The 18,210-nt window shown below is 39.6% G+C and overlaps 1 non-coding gene across 1 annotated transcript; it reads left to right on the plus strand.

Moving 5' to 3' along the window:
* The first annotated feature begins 1,945 nt into the window (after positions 1-1,945).
* On the plus strand, positions 1,946-2,078 carry LOC126012529 (small nucleolar RNA SNORA51). The gene has a single exon (XR_007496987.1). It is a non-coding gene; the product is annotated as a small nucleolar RNA SNORA51 (small nucleolar RNA).
* Positions 2,079-18,210: the final 16,132 nt, after the last annotated feature.

Below are 18,210 nucleotides of genomic sequence, written 5' to 3' on the forward strand. Positions count from 1 at the left end.
TAGATTAGTTGAGACTAATAAAATAATTATTTTGTCAATTAATTATTACTAATTAATAATTAATCATTGTAGTAGTAAGTGTCATTTGGAAGTGGGATAATTAGAATAATAAAATATAGGGGCTGAAGCAATAGCACAGTGGTAGGGCATTTGCCTTGCATGCAGGTAACCCAGGACAGACCTGGGTTTGATTCCCAGCATCCCATATGGTCCCCCAAGCCACGATCAATTTCTGAGCATAATCCAGGAATAAACCCTGAATGTCACCAGGTGTGGCCCCCCAAAAAAGGGAAAAATATATAATAAATAAAAAGATAAATGTAAATGCCTATATACTTAAACTTGAACTGAAAATAGAAGTATAATTTTATGATAAATTATTATAAAAGGGTATAAATTCAAGGCAATGGAAAGCAAGTACAAGAGTTATAGTTATCCCTCGGATGTAGCCAACCCCAGTTTGATTCCTCTGAACCACATGTTCCCACAGTATTTCTAAGTGCACCTCTAGAGGGTACTGCATGCTACCAGGGTGATGGGGAGAATCCCTAGCAGGGTTTCAGCAGCACTGCATCCTGGATCTTCTCACTGAACGTCTAGCTTTCTAGGCTGAGTATCAACAGGAAGGACCCTGTGCCTCCTGAGTACTGAGTACTCAAAGGAAAAAAAGATTATAAACTCATAATTTATTCACAGTACAAACCTGAAAAAACTCTTTCATCTGGTAGTAATTAACATCTCAAACACAGAGATCATTATCTCCAAAACCCATTTCCTACTAAAAGTAATCCAATCCCTTTTGGAAAATAACTGCTTCAGATCTAAAGCAAGAAATGTATTAAAATGAGTTATAAAAAGGAAGAGAATGAAGACATTATGTGCCTCCTGATACGATATAGAAATTAGACAACACTAATTAAAAATTACATCTGAGGGTGATCAGTCTTACAAATAGTAAAGGACACCCAAAATGTGAGGGAATACTCAAACAAAACCACAAGGATGGTATTGGTAGAGTTCAAAATGTGGAAAACTCTGCAAGACACATAACTCCCCACCCCCAGAAATATGTAAGTGAAAAGGGAAAAATCAAGAGGGAGGGAAGTGACTATAAATTAAAAGAGAGGCCATCCTCTGCTTTTGGAAAAACCCACATTCTCTCTTAAGCATCTCTCTCTCTCTCTCTCTCTCTCTCTCTCTCTCTCTCTCTCTCTCTCTCTCTCTCTCTCTCTCTTTCTCTCTCTCTCTGTCTCTCTCTGTGTCTCTCTCTCTGTCTCTCTCTCTCTTTTCCCCCACCCTCCCTCTCCTTCATTAAAATGTCTAAATAAAACCAGTTTTTACTTCACAAAACTAATCATTTAAAATACAATTGTGCAATAGCACAATAGAGAAGGCTTGCATGTGCCCAACCAAGGTTGGATCCCATATGTTCACTGCACTTGCCAGGAGGGATTTCTGAGCACAAAGCCAGGAGTAACATCTGAGTGCTGCCAGGTGTAGCAAAAAAAAAAAAAAAGGAAAAAATAGAAAATCTAGTCAATTTTTTTAAATTTAATTACTTTTTATATAAAAATTTCTTCACCAGTGCCACATTCCCCACCCCACACTAGCCTGTACTCTAGACAGGCTTTCAACTTCCCTCATTCAGTCACATTCTCAGTTCTCAGTGTAATTATTTCTGTGACTGCACTAAACGATCCTTGTGGTGAGCTTCATGTCAGGAGCTGGGCCCTCCAGTCCCCCTCTATTGTGTCTCTGAGAATCATTACACAAATGTTTTTCATTTTTCTCAAAAACCATAGATGAGTGAGACCATTCTGTGTTTATCTCCCTCCCTCTGACTTATTTCACTCAGCATAATAGATTCCATATACATCCATGTATAGGAAAATTTCATGACTTTATCTCTTCTGATGGCTGCATTTTTATATAAAAGAAAAGATTAGGCCTCCCAGTTCTTACCACAGGCTGTGTTCTTTACACTGACTGTATAGAAAGAGGAGGTACAGCAAATGCACCCCATATAAACCTCAACCCAGGCCCTTTGCCTGGTATGTATTGTGAATTGGGGAACAAAAAAATAAATAAATAAATAAATTTTTTTTGGTTTTGTTTTTGGGGACACACCCGTTTGATGCTCAGGGGTTACTCCTGGCTAAGGGCTCAGAAATTGCCCCTGGCTTGGGTGGGGGGACCATATGGAATGCCGGGGAATGGAACCGCGGTCCTTCCTTGGCTGGCGCTTGCAAGGAAGACACCTTACTTCTAGCGTCACCTCACCGGCCCCAAATAAATAAATTTAATTACCTCATTTACAAAAACTTTCATACTGGGATTTCAGTCACAGAATGTATATCACCTTTCATCAGTGAGATATACCCACCACAAATGACCCCCCACTTCCCTCTCCCTTCCCCATCCCCCGCCTGTCTCCTAGACAAGCATTCTTCTGCCTCTCTCCCTCACCATTATTTTCATGGCAGTTGTCATTGTTCGTGCTCTAGTTGCACTCCTGCTCTTTGTGGCAAGCTTCATGTTATTGGCTAGTTCTCCTGGCATTCAGCTCTGTTGTCTCTGGATATTATTGCCATACTGTCATTTATTTTTCTTATATCCCAAAATATGAGTAAGACTATTCTGTGTCTATCCTTCTCCCTCTGGCTCATTTTATTCAGCATAATAGTCTCCATGTCCATCCATGTATAGGCAAATTTTATGACTTTACTTTTCCTAGTAGTTGCACACCATTCCATTGTGTAAATGTATCATAGTTTCTTTAGCCACTCATGTTGGGCACCTAGGTTTCCAAATTCTGCCTACTATAAATATTGCTGCTGTAAACATAGCGGTACAGAGGACATTTTTGTATCATGTTTTTGTATTCCTAGGGTATATCCTTGGGAGTGATATTGCTGGATCATAAGGAAGCTCTGTTTTCAGTTTTTTAAGAAATATCCATATTGTTTTTCAAAAAAATGGTTAGACTTTTTAGGCAGGCATTCCTAGCACTGAATGAGAATCTCTTTCTCCCTGCATCCATGTCAGCACTGGTTGTTCTTGTTTTTTGTGATGTGTACTAGTCTCTATGACATGAGATGATACCTCATTGTTGTTTTGATTTGTATCTCCTTGATGATTAGTGATGTGGAACATTTTTCATGTGTCTTTTGGTCAGCTGCATTTCTCCTTTGAGGAAATGTCTGTTCATTTCTGTTGTATCAAATAAATAAGGATGGGGCTGGATGGCGGTGGATGGAGGTGGATTTCTCTCTGCCATCCCAGGCCACGTGGCTCAGCAACCCCATGAACCGGCGAGTTCCAGGCCCAGGTGAAACGCAAAATCACTCACTCACAGGTAGGCGTCAGGAAGCAACAACTTTATTCATGCCCTATCCACCACATGTGTGTGGCCTACTCATAACCTTTCAAGCATTCAGCCATTCTAGGCTAGCCCTGCGTCTCTAACTCACTTCAGCCATCTTCAGGGCCAAAGGAAACGGCCAAAAGGGCAAAGACCCTTAATCCCCTGGCTTTCGGGTTTATCTACCTATTCCAAGACCCCTCCCAGGAATGGGTCGGGTCTTGCAGGTAAGGTCACACCTATTATCCAGTTCCCAAGACCCCTCCCAGAAATGGGTGGGTCTCAAATAGGTACCCTACACCCTACATTTCCCCCTTTTTTGAAATATAAAAAGAGCCTTTTGTAATTTTGACTCCACCTTTAGCCAAAGGTGGGTTAATATTTTCATGCAGCAACGTAATAAAGTGAAAATTAACATACCAGCCCTTTTCAAAAACATAACATTTTTTCAAAATATACTATACACCTGTAACCTAAAATTCTATTAATGCTTTTTTACCAAGCACTATTTTGGAACTTTCATGTTCCTATACTTTTAAACTATATTGGGGGAACTTTTTGTTCCTCTAAACCTTTCCTATACACAAGTACTACAGCATAGATGCATAACATACATTTTAAAAACAGGCTAAGTCCATTAAAATACACACAGTAAAACATTTTGCAATTGAAAATATTAACTGAAAAACAAAACACATTTAAATTATAAAGAAAATGACTTAATTAAGACAAAGATGCAGGCAGTTAGAAATTAGATGTTTAAATGGGCTAAACTGTATTACTTCCCTTTTATTTTTTTTTAACCACTAACTAACTAAAACTTATTCCATCACCAACTATGATTAAAATATAAGAGTACCCGCTTAGTTCCTACACCTAAAATCATAGTTTAGATGATTAATTTGTTCCACGCTGATCTTACCACGTGGCTTCTGTAAACTTTTAAAGTTCAGATGCTGGTTTGTCCCACGCTGATTTTACCACGTGGCTTCCTTTCATAGTTTTAAGCCCCGCAGACGGTTTTGTTGACCATGAGGTTGCAGGTTTCGCTGCCCGCTGCCGGTTCGCTTTTGCTGTTTCACCTTTCCAGGCTTGCAGCGGAGCAAAAGCTGAGCTGAGCTGAGCTGAGGCGTTCCTGCTTCTGGGCCGATAGGAGCTTTTTGCCGCTTTTCCCCTCCGGGCGGCACTTAGCAAGCAAGTTTTAGGCCACACCTTTACAGGGCGCTTTTGGATGTTTAGAGTTGTAAAAGTCCAGTCAGAAGTTTTTAAAGTCGAAATCCAAATTCAAGCCAAAGGTCATTTTTAGAAAATCAGTCCATTTTCAATACAGTCTTTTTTTCCTCCGTTTCCAATTTAGACTTTTAATAAGTCTTTGAAGAGGCTGAGGTTTTTGTTTTTTGTAACAAAGTTTCAGTTCTGGGCCTGGGCCTGGGCTGGAGGTGATGCAATCTTTCACCTCTCTTGTTTTAATGGCCTTTGAGCCCCCAGATGGGGTGTCGGCCATCTTTGAAAATGGCTTCACGTGGTAGCCCAAGGTTTTGGGCTCACCGCAACTGAAAAAAGCCCAAATGAAACTGAAAAGCAGAAATCTCACCATTATTGCTGTTTTCTTGGGTCCAGGATTCAGGTCAAAGTTTGGACCGCCATTTGTTGTATCAAATAAATAAGGATGGGGCTGGATGGTGGTGGATGGAGGTGGATTTCTCTCTGCCATCCCAGGCCACGTGGCTCAGCAACCCCATGAACCGGCGAGTTCCAGGCCCAGGTGAAACGCAAAATCACTCACTCACAGGCAGGCGTCAGGAAGCAACAACTTTATTCATGCCCTATCCACCACATGTGTGTGGCCTACTCATAACCTTTCAAGCATTCAGCCATTCTAGGCTAGCCCTGCGTCTCTAACTCACTTCAGCCATCTTCAGGGCCAAAGGAAACGGCCAAAAGGGCAAAGACCTTAATCCTCTGGCTTTCGGGTTTATCTACCTATTCCAAGACCCCTCCCAGGAATGGGCCGGGTCTTGCAGGTAAGGTCACACCTATTATCCAGTTCCCAAGACCCCTCCCAGAAATGGGTGGGTCTCAAATAGGTACCCTACACCCTACAAATTTCTTCTCCCCATTTCTAATGGGGTTAGATTTTTTTTTCTTGTTAAATTCTGTTAGTACCTTTTATATATATAATATATAATATATATTAACTCCTTATCAAATGGGTTTTAAGTAAATAGTTTCTTCCATTCCATTGGTGGCCTTTGTATCCTAGTCACTATTTCCTTAGAGATGCAGAAGCTTTTCAGCTTTCTCCCAATTATTTATCTCTTCTTCCACTTGTTTGGACAGTGGTATATCCTTCATGAAGATGCTTTTAGTCTCAATGTCATGGAGAGTTTTGCTTATGTTCTTGTTTATACACAATATAATTTCAGGTCTGATATCAAGGTCTTTAATCTATTTTTATTTGGCCTTTGTGCATCATGTTAGATAAAGATCTGAGTTCGCTTATTAGCATGTGTTGACCAGTTGTCCCACTACCACTTGTTGAAAAGGTTTTCCTTGCTGCATTTTGCATTTCTTGCTCCTTTATCAAAGATTAATTAATTGTATGTCTGGGGGTTCGTTTTCTGAATACTCAAGTCTATTCCATTGATCTGAAGGTCTGTTGTTTATTCCAATACCATGCTGTTTTGCTGATTATTGCTTTGTAATACAATTTAAAGTTGGGAAAAGTGATGCCTCTCATGAGATGCAGCATAAAATTTAATTTGCATATTTTCTTTCGATACTGGGCAAACGAAGTAAAATGTAAAATACATAATTGAGGTAGCATTAGAAATATAAATTATTGGGGCCGGGCGGTGGCGCTGGAGGTAAGGTGCCTGCCTTGCCTGCGCTAGCCTAGGATGGACCGCGGTTCGATCCCCCGGCATCCCATATGGTCCCCCAAGAAGCCAGGAGCAACTTCTGAGCGCATAGCCAAGAGTAACCCCTGAGCGTCACAGGGTGTGGCCCAAAAACCAAAAAAAAAAAAAAAAAAAAGAAATATAAATTATTGGTGTAGGATAGATAGCATGGAGGTAGAGCATTAGCCTTGCATGCAGAATGATGGTGGTTCAAATCCTGGCATCCCATATGGTCCCCCAAGCCTGCCAGGAGCGATTTCTGAGCATAGAGCCAGGAGTAACCCCTGATCACAGTCAGGTGTGACCCCCCCAAAAAAGAACAAACACAAACAAAAAAGAAATATGAATTATGAATTATGAGAAATCATTAATAGTAAGGTGATAAAATCATTATAGATTTTTAAGAACTTATCTAACAAAAAGATGTTTAAAATGCATACTGAGAACTTATTCTTGTACTAAGTTCCTCACCAGATGGGGAGTTTCTTTCCCTCTATATTCCAATAGTTTTCTATTTTCTTTTTTTGTTTGTTTGTTTTGTTTTTGCTTTTTTTTTTTTAGTGGGGAGACCACACCTGGTGACTTTCAGGGGTTACTCCTGGCTATGCTCTCAGAAATTGCTCCTGGCTTGTGGGGGGGGGGGACTATATGGGATGCCAGAGAATCAAACTGCGATTCATCTTACATCAGCCATGTGCAAGGCAAACACCTTACCACTGTGCCACTGCTCCAGCCCCAAGTTTTCTATTCTCTTAAGAAAAAAAAAAGTATACTGGGGGCCGGAGAGATAGCATGGAGGTAAAGTGTTTGCCTTGCATGCAGAAGGTCAGTGGTTAAAATCCCAGCATCCCATATGGTCCCCTGAGCCTGCCAGGATCGATTTCTGAGCATAGAGCCAGGAGTAACCCCTGAACATTGCCAGGTGTGACCCAAAAACCAAAAAAAAAAAAAATTATACTGAAAATTATATGGGCCAAATGCCAAGATATTAATACTTCCTTTAAAATTCTCAAGATGTGAAAAAAATTAAACATAGAAGGTGAGAAGGTGGAGCCATGTATAGCTCATTAGATAAAAGGGTCTATCTTGCAAGTATGAGATCTTGAGTTTGATCCCTGTTCTTTTCTCAAGTGAGTGCATTCCTAGCATCCTTGCTCTCTGGGATCCCTGGTGCTGCAATGATTTCCACTGAACTGCATTCAGATATGTGCAAGCAACCAAAGATGTGTGACCCTCTCACACAGAATGACTTTCAGGGAATATATACACAAGCACCACAGTGACCCCTAGCAAATGCTAAAACCAGAATGTATGCAAGTAGTACAATTAAATGACTGTGAATCCTGGTAAGTATATTAGTTAGCATATAAAGTAAAGAACATAATTCCAGTTAAGAACCACTGTCAAGCATATGTGCAACCCAAGACACTATTCACACTATTCCAACAACAAATTTTAAGGAGAGAAAAAGTAAAATAATAAATATATAAACACACTTATATATATGAGAAATCAGCACAATGTGGAGAAAGTTAATATTTTTAGTCCTGAGAGTGGATATATGTAAGCTCATTGAAGTATTTTTTTTTTCTGACTCTGCACTCAAGGATTGCTCCTAATGAAATCAGGGTACCATCTAGGATGCTGGGGATACAAACCAGGTCAGGTGCATGGAAAGAAAGTGCCTTACTCACTGTCCTATCTCTCTGGCCCCTTAACTTTATAGTTAAGTACATTTTCAGTTTTTATAGTAAAACTTTCAAATAACTAAAAACTAAAGCAGAAGATAAAACAGAGTAAAACTGTAAATAAGCTAGAATCCAGCCCTGGAGTTTAGATTCAAACAAATTCAATGTAAGCCTCTATATCTGTTACAGATGTGGCCCCCGAATGGGTTTGTTTGTAAACATCAATGTAGGCAAATAAAAAAAAAGAATCATAAAACAATTTTGTATCTTTACAATGAAAACAAACAAGATTTTCAGACAGAACACCATCCAGATACTGAGTCCTAAGCAAATCCTCTCCTATGGGTCTTCATTAGAGAGTCACGGGGAGGGACCAGGAAAAGCACCATCCTCAACAACACATTCAAAACAAACCCAGACAGTTTCCCTGGGGCTGGGACTGACCCTGCGGGCCTTCACTTCACCATCTTGCTCCCTTAGTCTAGGACCACTGTCCTCAAGTGTCAGTCACCCTCTTTCACTCATTTTTTTTGCTCTGAAATGCTCTGCACCCAGGATGACTTTCTCTTCTTCCCCAGTGGGAATTCTTACAGAGCTAAGAGTTGGCTCTTTGTAACACTCTCTTAGTGAATAAATGAGATCTGGATCATTAAGCAGCCTCCTCAAGGGTTCAAATGTCCCATGCTATTGATTTTGCAATTGTTCAAAAGTAAGTTCTGTGTGAAATGCATGGGAGCATGCTGTGTACCTGAACTAATTTTTTCCAGCTGTATTTTATTTTATCTCTCTTTTTTATTTAGTCACCATGAAATTACAAATTACTCACAATTATATTTCAACCATTGAATATTTCAAAACCAATCCCTGCAGCAGTGCCCACTTCCCTCCACCAATGCTCCCCCCAACCCAGTTTGCTTCCCACCTATTAGTCTGCCTTTGCAAGAGGTGCTTTATTGTTGGTGGTGATTTTTTGATTGGTTGGTTTTTTTTTTCTTTGTTTTACTTTTTTACTGTAATTTATAGTACTATTGCTGATAGGGTTTCATGCATAATACTTTGCCACCTTTCAGCACCACAACCTCACCCAGGTTGAATGCTTCCTTACACATAGTCATTGCCCCCTCCCAATCCTACCTCCCCAGCCTCTCAAGTGGCATATTCTCTACTGAATACCAGTTCTCATGTTCTTTGTTTCTATTATCTTTGGGCATTCGTTATTCAATCATTATGTTTTTTTATATCCCACAGATGAGGGAGATCATTCGGTGTTGGTCTCCCTCTGACTAACTTTGTCAGCATGATACTCTCTAGGTTTCTCCATGTAACAGCAAATTCCTTGACTTTACCTTTATTATGTACCATTGTGTAAATGTATCATAGTTTCTTTATCCAGTCATCTATTCTTGGACACATAAATAGTTTCCAGATTTTGGCTATTGCAGATAGTGGTGCAAAGAACATAGGGGTGATAATCTTTCTCCATTTTGTTTTGGGGCATATTCCAAGAAGCGGAGTCAAATGGAAACTCAATTCCTAGATAATTTAGGAGCATCCATAGTATTTTTCCATAAGATTGGACTAGTTGATATCCAAGTATGTTCAATCTTTACAAATAAAACTGAGGCATTGAGGAAATAGTACAGAGATTAGCATTCATACCCTGCATACTTCCAACCTGGGCTCAATCACTGGCACTGAGTGTCCCCTCCCCTGAGCCAAGCATTGCTGAGCATGACCCGTGAGGCCTCAACTCCAGTGAGGCTGACCTGGTGATTGCCAGCTCTATAGACAATAGCAACACCACATCCAAAGGCACTAGTCTCACCTGAATGGCCAGATTGGCTGAGAAAAAAATGGGCTTTTTGAATAATGTTTAAGGTCCCTAAATAAATAGTAGATCAGCACTATACATTAATTATAAAAATTAAATTGAGATTTCATCTGTCACTGCATAATTCAAATCTATTATTTACCAAAATTGGATGGTATGTATGTTCTAAGCCAGAAGCTGAGCATTATAGACAAAATGTCAATCCCTGCATCATAAAGGAAAGAAATCATCATCTTCCAAGATGACTGAAAGAGAATGGAAAAAGGCTATAATGAATAATAATTGAAGAAGCATTCCAGGATATAAAGCCTGCAGAGAAAACAAATAGTGGGTTATTTGTTTGTTTGTTTTTAATGATTTGAAAGCAAAGATACATTTACTTCAGAATGATTGGTGATGTTTCCAAGAAACTGTAGAGGTAAGCAAAACCAAAATTTTTGACCTTCTGAAACTAATTTCTAAAATTTTAAGCCCACAATATGCCTTAGAGCATGAACTACTTCCCTTCTTTGGTCTCTTTCTTAGTTGACTAAGGTACTTTACGCTCCATCGGTTATTAGCCAGGTCACAGAGATAATGCAAGACAGAGTTAGGAACAGGTTCTTAGAAACCTAACTCTGTGCACAATGCTGCACATTAGATACAGAGGGGACCACATATTCTAGACGCCCTGGGGATGAGGGAAGAGGAAATGGGAGGTAGGACAGAAACGGAGGTGTAGGGAGGACAATTTGGGGATGGGAATCCCCCCCTGATTTTATGTAAATATGTACCTAAAATATTATTGTCAACAATATGTAAGCCACTATGATCAAAATAAAAAATTATATTAAAAAAAAGAGTCAGTTCTGTAAAGAACAGGTTTGAGAGGGAATGAAAGATAAGAGAATGATAAATGCTGTACATGGCAGAAAAAAAGTTGAACTGCATCCAAGGTTCCAAATTAGTGAGGAAAAAAAGGAGAAAAAGAAGCCTTAGCACTATCCCCCATAAATAGGTGACAATATAACAGAATCCTATTTATTACTCTAACTTGGACTTAGTGATGTCATGTCATTTACCTCCTGTGGGGAATGAGCCACATCTGGCTATGATCCAAGTTTACTCCTGACTTTGTATGCAGGGATCAGTCCTGACAGTGCTCAGAGAAACATATACAGTTCTGGGGTTCAACCCAGGTCAGCTGCAGAGAAGGCAACCTCTGTAATATCTCTAGAGTCTACCACTAACCAATTTTTTTTTCCTTTTTCTATCTCAGTTTCTCTGTTCATCTCTTACTGTCAACTTGCTTATATGAACAAACAGATGCATTTGAAGGGTTTTGATATATTGATATATCTACCTTCATAGAATCCACCCAAGCTTCCCTACTTTCTCTAATAAACAAAGGGTCCTATGTGCTCTATTTGCATCCCAGAAAATTTATTCAGTCTCTTTCTAATACCACTCATTTTTCAAAGAACTTTTCTCACTGTTTATAAGTGCTAGGAACTTTTTTTTTTTCACAATTTTTGAGACCTAGACCCTCTATTCTTTAGCGTCCTAAACTGTAATCTGTATCCTACAATTAGGGATCTCTTTCCAACCTGCTGAACATTTCCTTCTTTATACTTCTAAAATCAATCATCTGCTCTGGAGACAGGGATATATTGGGGAATAGATATAGAAAGGCTACCATCCAGATTTCAAGTAATAGAAATTCTAAGTAAATGTAGTATAAGAATTAAAGGAGTTTATTTAAACTCACTTTTTTTATTACCCTCATTGTGGGATAGCTCAAGTTTAAGAAAGGTCAACAGAACTATTGAAATCCAATTATTTTTGTATTTGTGGGGTTCAAATACAATAGTGATGAGGGTACCTGAGGAGCATTCCCAGCTCTTCTTGTCCTTGCAGTAAAGGCCTGAGGTTCTGTGCTTAAGCCCTGTGCAGCTGGAGGCCACTAGGTCTTACACCCCCACACCATGTGTTCAGAAGACCATGTGATGCTGAGATAAATCTCACATTCCCAGCCCCTCATTTTGCTTAATTCCATTTTCCTATTTTATAATTTGTGGCAAGAGCTTGAACTAGGTCTGCCTTGCAGTTGTTGGAATACTGGCAGCATGAGAGACACACTATGTGCGGTCCTTTGTTTATATCCTATTAACAAGAATGTTTCTTTTCCTCAATATTAGCATAATAATGATTCTAACACTCCTTAACATGATGATTATTATTCTCCTTTGATGGGTAAGATAGGATCAATCTTTCATGCAGAATAAAGTATTCTGACTAAGAAACTTAAATCACATCATTGGTATGAAGAACTCATGATGTAAAAGCCATGGGAGTTGGGAGACATCAAGGCTGCCCAGATGGCACAGTTGTGGTATGTAGAATAAATGAGAAGAGTGTGCAAAGTATTAAGGGGGGGTGTACCTAGATTACTCTGATCTCTAGATTACACAAATAAAAAAGGAAGGAAAGAAACGAAGGGAAGAAGTTAAAGGCAGACAAGAAGTACTAGGGGCAGGGGCAATGACCTGGAACACATTGCTGGTATAGAGATGTGGTATATTTACATATACAAACCCTAGAACCAACAAAACTAAAAGTAAAGAATTTAAACTACATCAGACTTTCTTTTTTTTTTTTTTTAGAAAAATATTCTTTCTTCTGGAACCTGTCAGATTTATTTCAGCACGCGCGCGCACACACACACACACACACACACACACACACACACACGCACACACACACACACACACCTGACATGTGTCTGTCATCTACTGACCACTTCTTTTTTTTTTTTGCATAATTTTTTTTTATTTAAACACCTTGATTACATACATGATTGTGTTTGGGTTTCAGTCATAAAAGGAACACCACCCATCACCAGTGCAACATTCCCATCACCCAAGTCCCAAATCTCCCTCCTCCCCACCAAACCCCCGCCTGTACCCTAAACAGGCTCTACATTTCCCTCATACATTCTCAATATTAGGACAGTTCAAAATGTAGTTATTTCTCTAACTAAACTCATCACTCTTTGTGGTGAGCTTCCTGAGGTGAGCTGGAACTTCCAGCTCTTTTCTCTTTTGTGTCTGAAAATTATTATTACAAGGGTGTCTTTCATTTTTCTTAAAACCCATAGATGAGTGAGACCATTCTGCGTTTTTCTCTCTCTCTCTGACTTATTTCACTCAGCATAATAGATTCCATGTACATCCATGTATAGGAAACTTTCATGACTTCATCTCTCCTGACAGCTGCATAATATTCCATTGTGTATATGTACCACAGTTTCTTTAGCCATTCGTCTGTTGAAGGGCATCTTGGTTGTTTCCAGAGTCTTGCTATGGTAAATAGTGCTGCAATGAATATAGGTGTAAGGAAGGGGTTTTTGTATTGTATTTTTGTGTTCCTAGGGTATATTCCTAGGAGTGGTATAGCTGGATCATATGGGAGCTCGATTTCAAGTTTTTGGAGGAATCTCCATATCGCTTTCCATAAAGGTTGAACTAGACAGCATTCCCACCAGCAGTGGATAAGAGTTCCTTTCTCTCCACATCCCCGCCAACACTGTTTATTCTCATTCTTTGTGATGTGTGCCATTCTCTGGGGTGTGAGGTGGTATCTCATCGTTGTTTTGATTTGCATCTCCCTGATGATTAGTGATGTGGAACATTTTTTCATGTGTCTTTTGGCCATGCGTATTTCTTCTTTGTCAAAGTGTCTGTTCATTTCTTCTCCCCATTTTTTGATGGGGTTAGATGTTTTTTTCTTGTAAAGTTCTGTCAGTGCCTTGTATATTTTGGAGATTAGCCCCTTATCTGATGGGTATTGGGTGAATAGTTTCTCCCACTCAGTGGGTGGCTCTTGTATCCTGGGCACTATTTCCTTTGAGGTGCAGAAGCTTCTCAGCTTAATATATTCCCATCTGTTAATCTCTGCTTTCACTTGCTTGGAGAGTGCAGTTTCCTCCTTGAAGATGCCTGTAATGTCCTGTAGTGTTTTGCCTATGTGCTGTTCTATATATCTTATGGTTTTGGGGCTGATATCGAGATCTTTAATCCATTTGGATTTTACCTTTGTACATGATGTTAGCTGGGGTCTAAGTTTAATTTTTTGCAAGTGGCTATCCAATTGTGCCAACACCACTTGTTGAAGAGGCTTTCCCTGCTCCATTTAGGATTTCCTGCTCCTTTATCAAAAATTAGATGGTTGTATCTCTGGGGAACATTTTCTGAGTATTCAAGCCTATTCCACTGATCTGAGGACCTATCCTTATTCCAATACCATGCTGTTTTGATAACTGTTGCTTTGTAGTACAGTTTAAAGTTGGGAAAAGTAATTCCTCCCATATTCTTTTTCCCAATGATTGCTTTAGCTATTCGAGGGTGTTTATTGTTCCAAATGAATTTCAAAAGAGTCTGATCCACTTCTTTGAAGAATGTCATGGGTATCTTTAGAGGGATGGCATTAAATCTGTATAATGCCTTGGGGAGTATTGACATTTTGATGATGTTAATCCTGCCAATCCATGAGCAGGGTATGTGTTTCCATTTCCGTGTGTCCTCTCTTATTTCTTGGAGCAGAGTTTTATAGTTTTCTTTGTATAGGTCCTTCACATATTTAGTCAAGTTGATTCCAAGATATTTGAGTTTGTGTGGTACTATTGTGAATGGGGTTGTTTTCTTAATGTCCATTTCATCCTTATTACTATTGGTATATAGAAAGGCCATTGATTTTTGTGTGTTAATTTTGTAGCCTGCCACCTTGCTATATGAGTCTATTGTTTCTAGAAGCTTTTTGATAGAGTTTTTAGGGTTTTCTAAGTAGAGTATCATGTCATCTGCAAACAGTGAGAGCTTGACTTCTTCCTTTCCTATCTGGATTCCCTTGATATCCTTTTCTTGCCTAATCGCTATAGCAAGTACTTCCAGTGCTATGTTGAATAGGAGTGGTGAGAGAGGACAGCCTTGTCTTGTGCCAGAATTTAAAGGGAAGGCTTTTAGTTTTTCTCCATTGAGGATAATATTTGCCACTGGCTTGTGGTAGATGGCCTTCACTATATTGAGAAAGGTTCCCTCCATTCCCATCTTGCTGAGAGTTTTGATCAAGAATGGGTGTTGGACCTTATCAAATGCTTTCTCTGCATCTATTGATATGATCATGTGGTTTTTATTTTTCTTGTTATTGATGTTGTGTATTATGTTGATAGATTTACGGATGTTAAACCAGCCTTGCATTCCTGGGATGAAACCTACTTGATCGTAGTGGATGATCTTCTTAACGAGGCATTGAATCCTATTTGCCAGGATTTTGTTGAGGATCTTTGCATCTGCATTCATCAGCGATATTGGTCTGTAATTTTCTTTTTTGGTAGCGTCTCTGTCTGGCTTAGGTATCAAGGTGATGTTGGCTTCATAAAAGCTATTTGGAAGTGTTTCTGTTTGTTCAATTTCATGAAAGAGTCTTGCCAAGATTGGCAGTAGTTCCTCTTGGAAAGTTTGATAGAATTCATTAGTGAATCCATCTGGACCTGGGCTTTTGTTTTTCGGCAGACATTTGATTACTGTTTTAATTTCATCAATGGTGATGGGGGTGTTTAGATATGCTACATCCTCTTCCTTCAACCGTGGAAGATTATAAGAGTCCAAGAATTTATCCATTTCTTCCAGGTTCTCATTTTTAGTGGCGTAGAGTTTTTCAAAGTAGTTTCTGATTACCCTTTGAATCTCTGTCATATCAGTAGTGATCTCTCCTTTTTCATTCCTGATACGAGTTATCAAGTTTCTCTCTCTCTCTTTCTTTGTTAGGTTTGCCAGTGGTCTATCAATCTTGTTTATTTTTTCAAAGAACCAACTTCTGCTTTCGTTGATCTTTCGGATTGTTTTTTGAGTTTCCACTTCGTTGATTTCTGCTCTCAGCTTTGTTATTTCCTTCTGTCTTCCTATTCTTGGGTCCTTTTGTTGAGCATTTTCTAGTTCTATTAGCTGTGTCATTAAGCTACTCAGGTAAGCTCCTTCTTCCTTCCTGATGTGTGCTTGCAAAGCTATAAATTTTCCTCTCAGTACTGCTTTTGCTGTGTCCCATAAGTTCTGAGAGTTTGTGTCTTTATTGTCATTTGTTTCCAGGAACCTTTTTATTTCCTCCTTGATTTCATCTCGGACCCACCGGTTATTGAGCATGAGGCTGTTTAACTTCCAGGTGTTAAAGTGTTTCTTCTGAGTCCCTTTGGAGTTCACAAATAATTTCAGAGCCTTGTGGTCAGCGAAGGTAGTCTGCAAAATTTCTATCCTCTTGATCTTATGGAGGTATGTTTTATGTGCCAGCATGTAGTCTATCCTGGAGAATGTCCCATGTACATTGGAGAAGAATGTGTATCCAGGTTTCTGGGGATGGAGTGTCCTATATATATCCACTAGGCCTCTTTCTTCCATTTCTCTCCTCAGGTCTAGTATATTCTTGTTGGGTTTCAGTCTGGTTGACCTGTCCAGTGTTGACAAAGCCGTGTTAAGGTCCCCCACAATTATTGTGTTGTTGTTGATATTATTTTTCAGATTTGTTAACAGTTGTATTAAATATTTTGCTGGCCCCTCATTCGGTGCATATATGTTTAGGAGAGTGAATTCTTCCTGCTCTACGTACCCCTTGATTAATATAAAATGTCCGTCTTTGTCCCTTACAACCTTCCTGAGTATAAAGTTTGCATTATCTGATATTAGTATGGCCACTCCAGCTTTTTTATGGGTGTTGTTTGCTTGGATAACTTTTCTCCAGCCTTTTATTTTGAGTCTATGTTTGTTCTGACTATTCAGGTGCGTTTCTTGTAGGCAGCAGAAGGTTGGATTGAGTTTTTTGATCCATTTAGCCACTCTGTGTCTCTTAACTGGTGCATTTAGTCCATTGACGTTGAGAGAAAGAATTGTCCTGGGATTTAACGCCATCTTTATTTCAAAATTTGGTGTGTCTTTTGGGTAGTCTTGTCTTAGATTAGGTCTTTCAGTTTTTCTCTTAAGACTGGTTTTGTGTCTGTGAAGTTTCTGAGCTGTTTTTTGTCTGTGAAACCATGTATTCTTCCATCAAACCGGAAAGTGAGTTTTGCTGGGTATAGTATTCTGGGTGAAGCATTCATTTCATTCAGTCTTGTCACAATATCCCACCACTGCTTTCTGGCATTGAGCGTTTCTGGTGACAGGTCTGCTGTAAATCTCAGGGAAGCTTGCTTGAACATGATTTCCCCTTTTGATCTTGCTGTTTTCAGAATTCTGTCTCTATCTGTGGGATTTGTCATTGTGACTAGGATGTGTCTTGGGGTGGTTTTTCTGGGGTCTCTTTTGGTTGGTACTCTTCGGGCATGCAGGATTTGATCACATATATTCTTTAGCTCTGGAAGTTTCTCTTTAATGATGTTCTTGACCATTGATTCTTCCTGGAAATTTTCTTCCTGGGTCTCTGGGACTCCAATGATTCTTAAGTTGTTTCTGTTGATCTTATCATAGACTTCTATTTTCGTCTGTTCCCATTCTTTGACTAATTTTTCCATTGTCTGCTCATTTGCTTTAAGTTTTTTGTCCAATCTCTCCTGCTGTATGGAATTGTTATGTATCTCATCTTCCACAGCACCAAGTCTATTCTCAGCTTCTGATACCCTGTCCCAGAGCTTATCCATTTTGTCATTCACTTCGTTTACTGACTTTTTCAGTCCTGTTAGTTGACATGTTATTTCAGTTTGGAGTTTTGTCATTTCTGCCTTCATATTTTCTTGGTTCTTATTCGTGTTCTGTTCAACTCGATCCATGGTTTCTTGGAGTCTGTTGAGCACCTTCCATATTGCTAGTCTAAAGTCCTTATCTGAGAGGTTGATTAGTTGTTCAGTCATTATCTGGTCCTCAGAATTGTCATCTTCATTCTCTATCTCTGATGCTGGCCTGCGTTGTTTCCCCATTGTCACACTTGTATTGTGGGTTTTTCTACGTGTTGTAGTGGTATTCATTGTCTATATGATGTAGGCAGCACACTCCTCTGGCTCCTCCCTTTCTGGATGAGCTGACTTGCCTCTAAGGGAGGGGAGTCCTCCGTGGATGAAGCCTCACACTGGGTCAAATCTTAGGCCCGAGCATGCAACAGAGAAGACAGTCCAGAGAGAAATGTTTGCTTCTGTGATATAGCGCCGTTCTTAGTGTGCTTTTTCCTTCTTGTTGCAATGGAGTTCTTTCCTTAGAAAGAGTGCACGGCCGCTCCGCTTCGCTACACGGCCGTGCTTCTCTGAGCCTCTTTTTGCCCCACTCGCAAGAGTTTCACGCAAGAGGACAGTAGACAGACATAGACAGGTCACACTCACAGTCTTTCACAGCTGAGCCCCACTGGGCCGGTGTACTTTCGCGGATTTTCCCCGCCTGGTGTCACACACAGGGAGCCCCAGACTTTCAATTATTTTTG

The sequence above is a fragment of the Suncus etruscus genome, chromosome 6 (assembly GCF_024139225.1).
Source record: "Suncus etruscus isolate mSunEtr1 chromosome 6, mSunEtr1.pri.cur, whole genome shotgun sequence".
Taxonomy (NCBI): Eukaryota; Metazoa; Chordata; class Mammalia; order Eulipotyphla; family Soricidae; genus Suncus; species Suncus etruscus.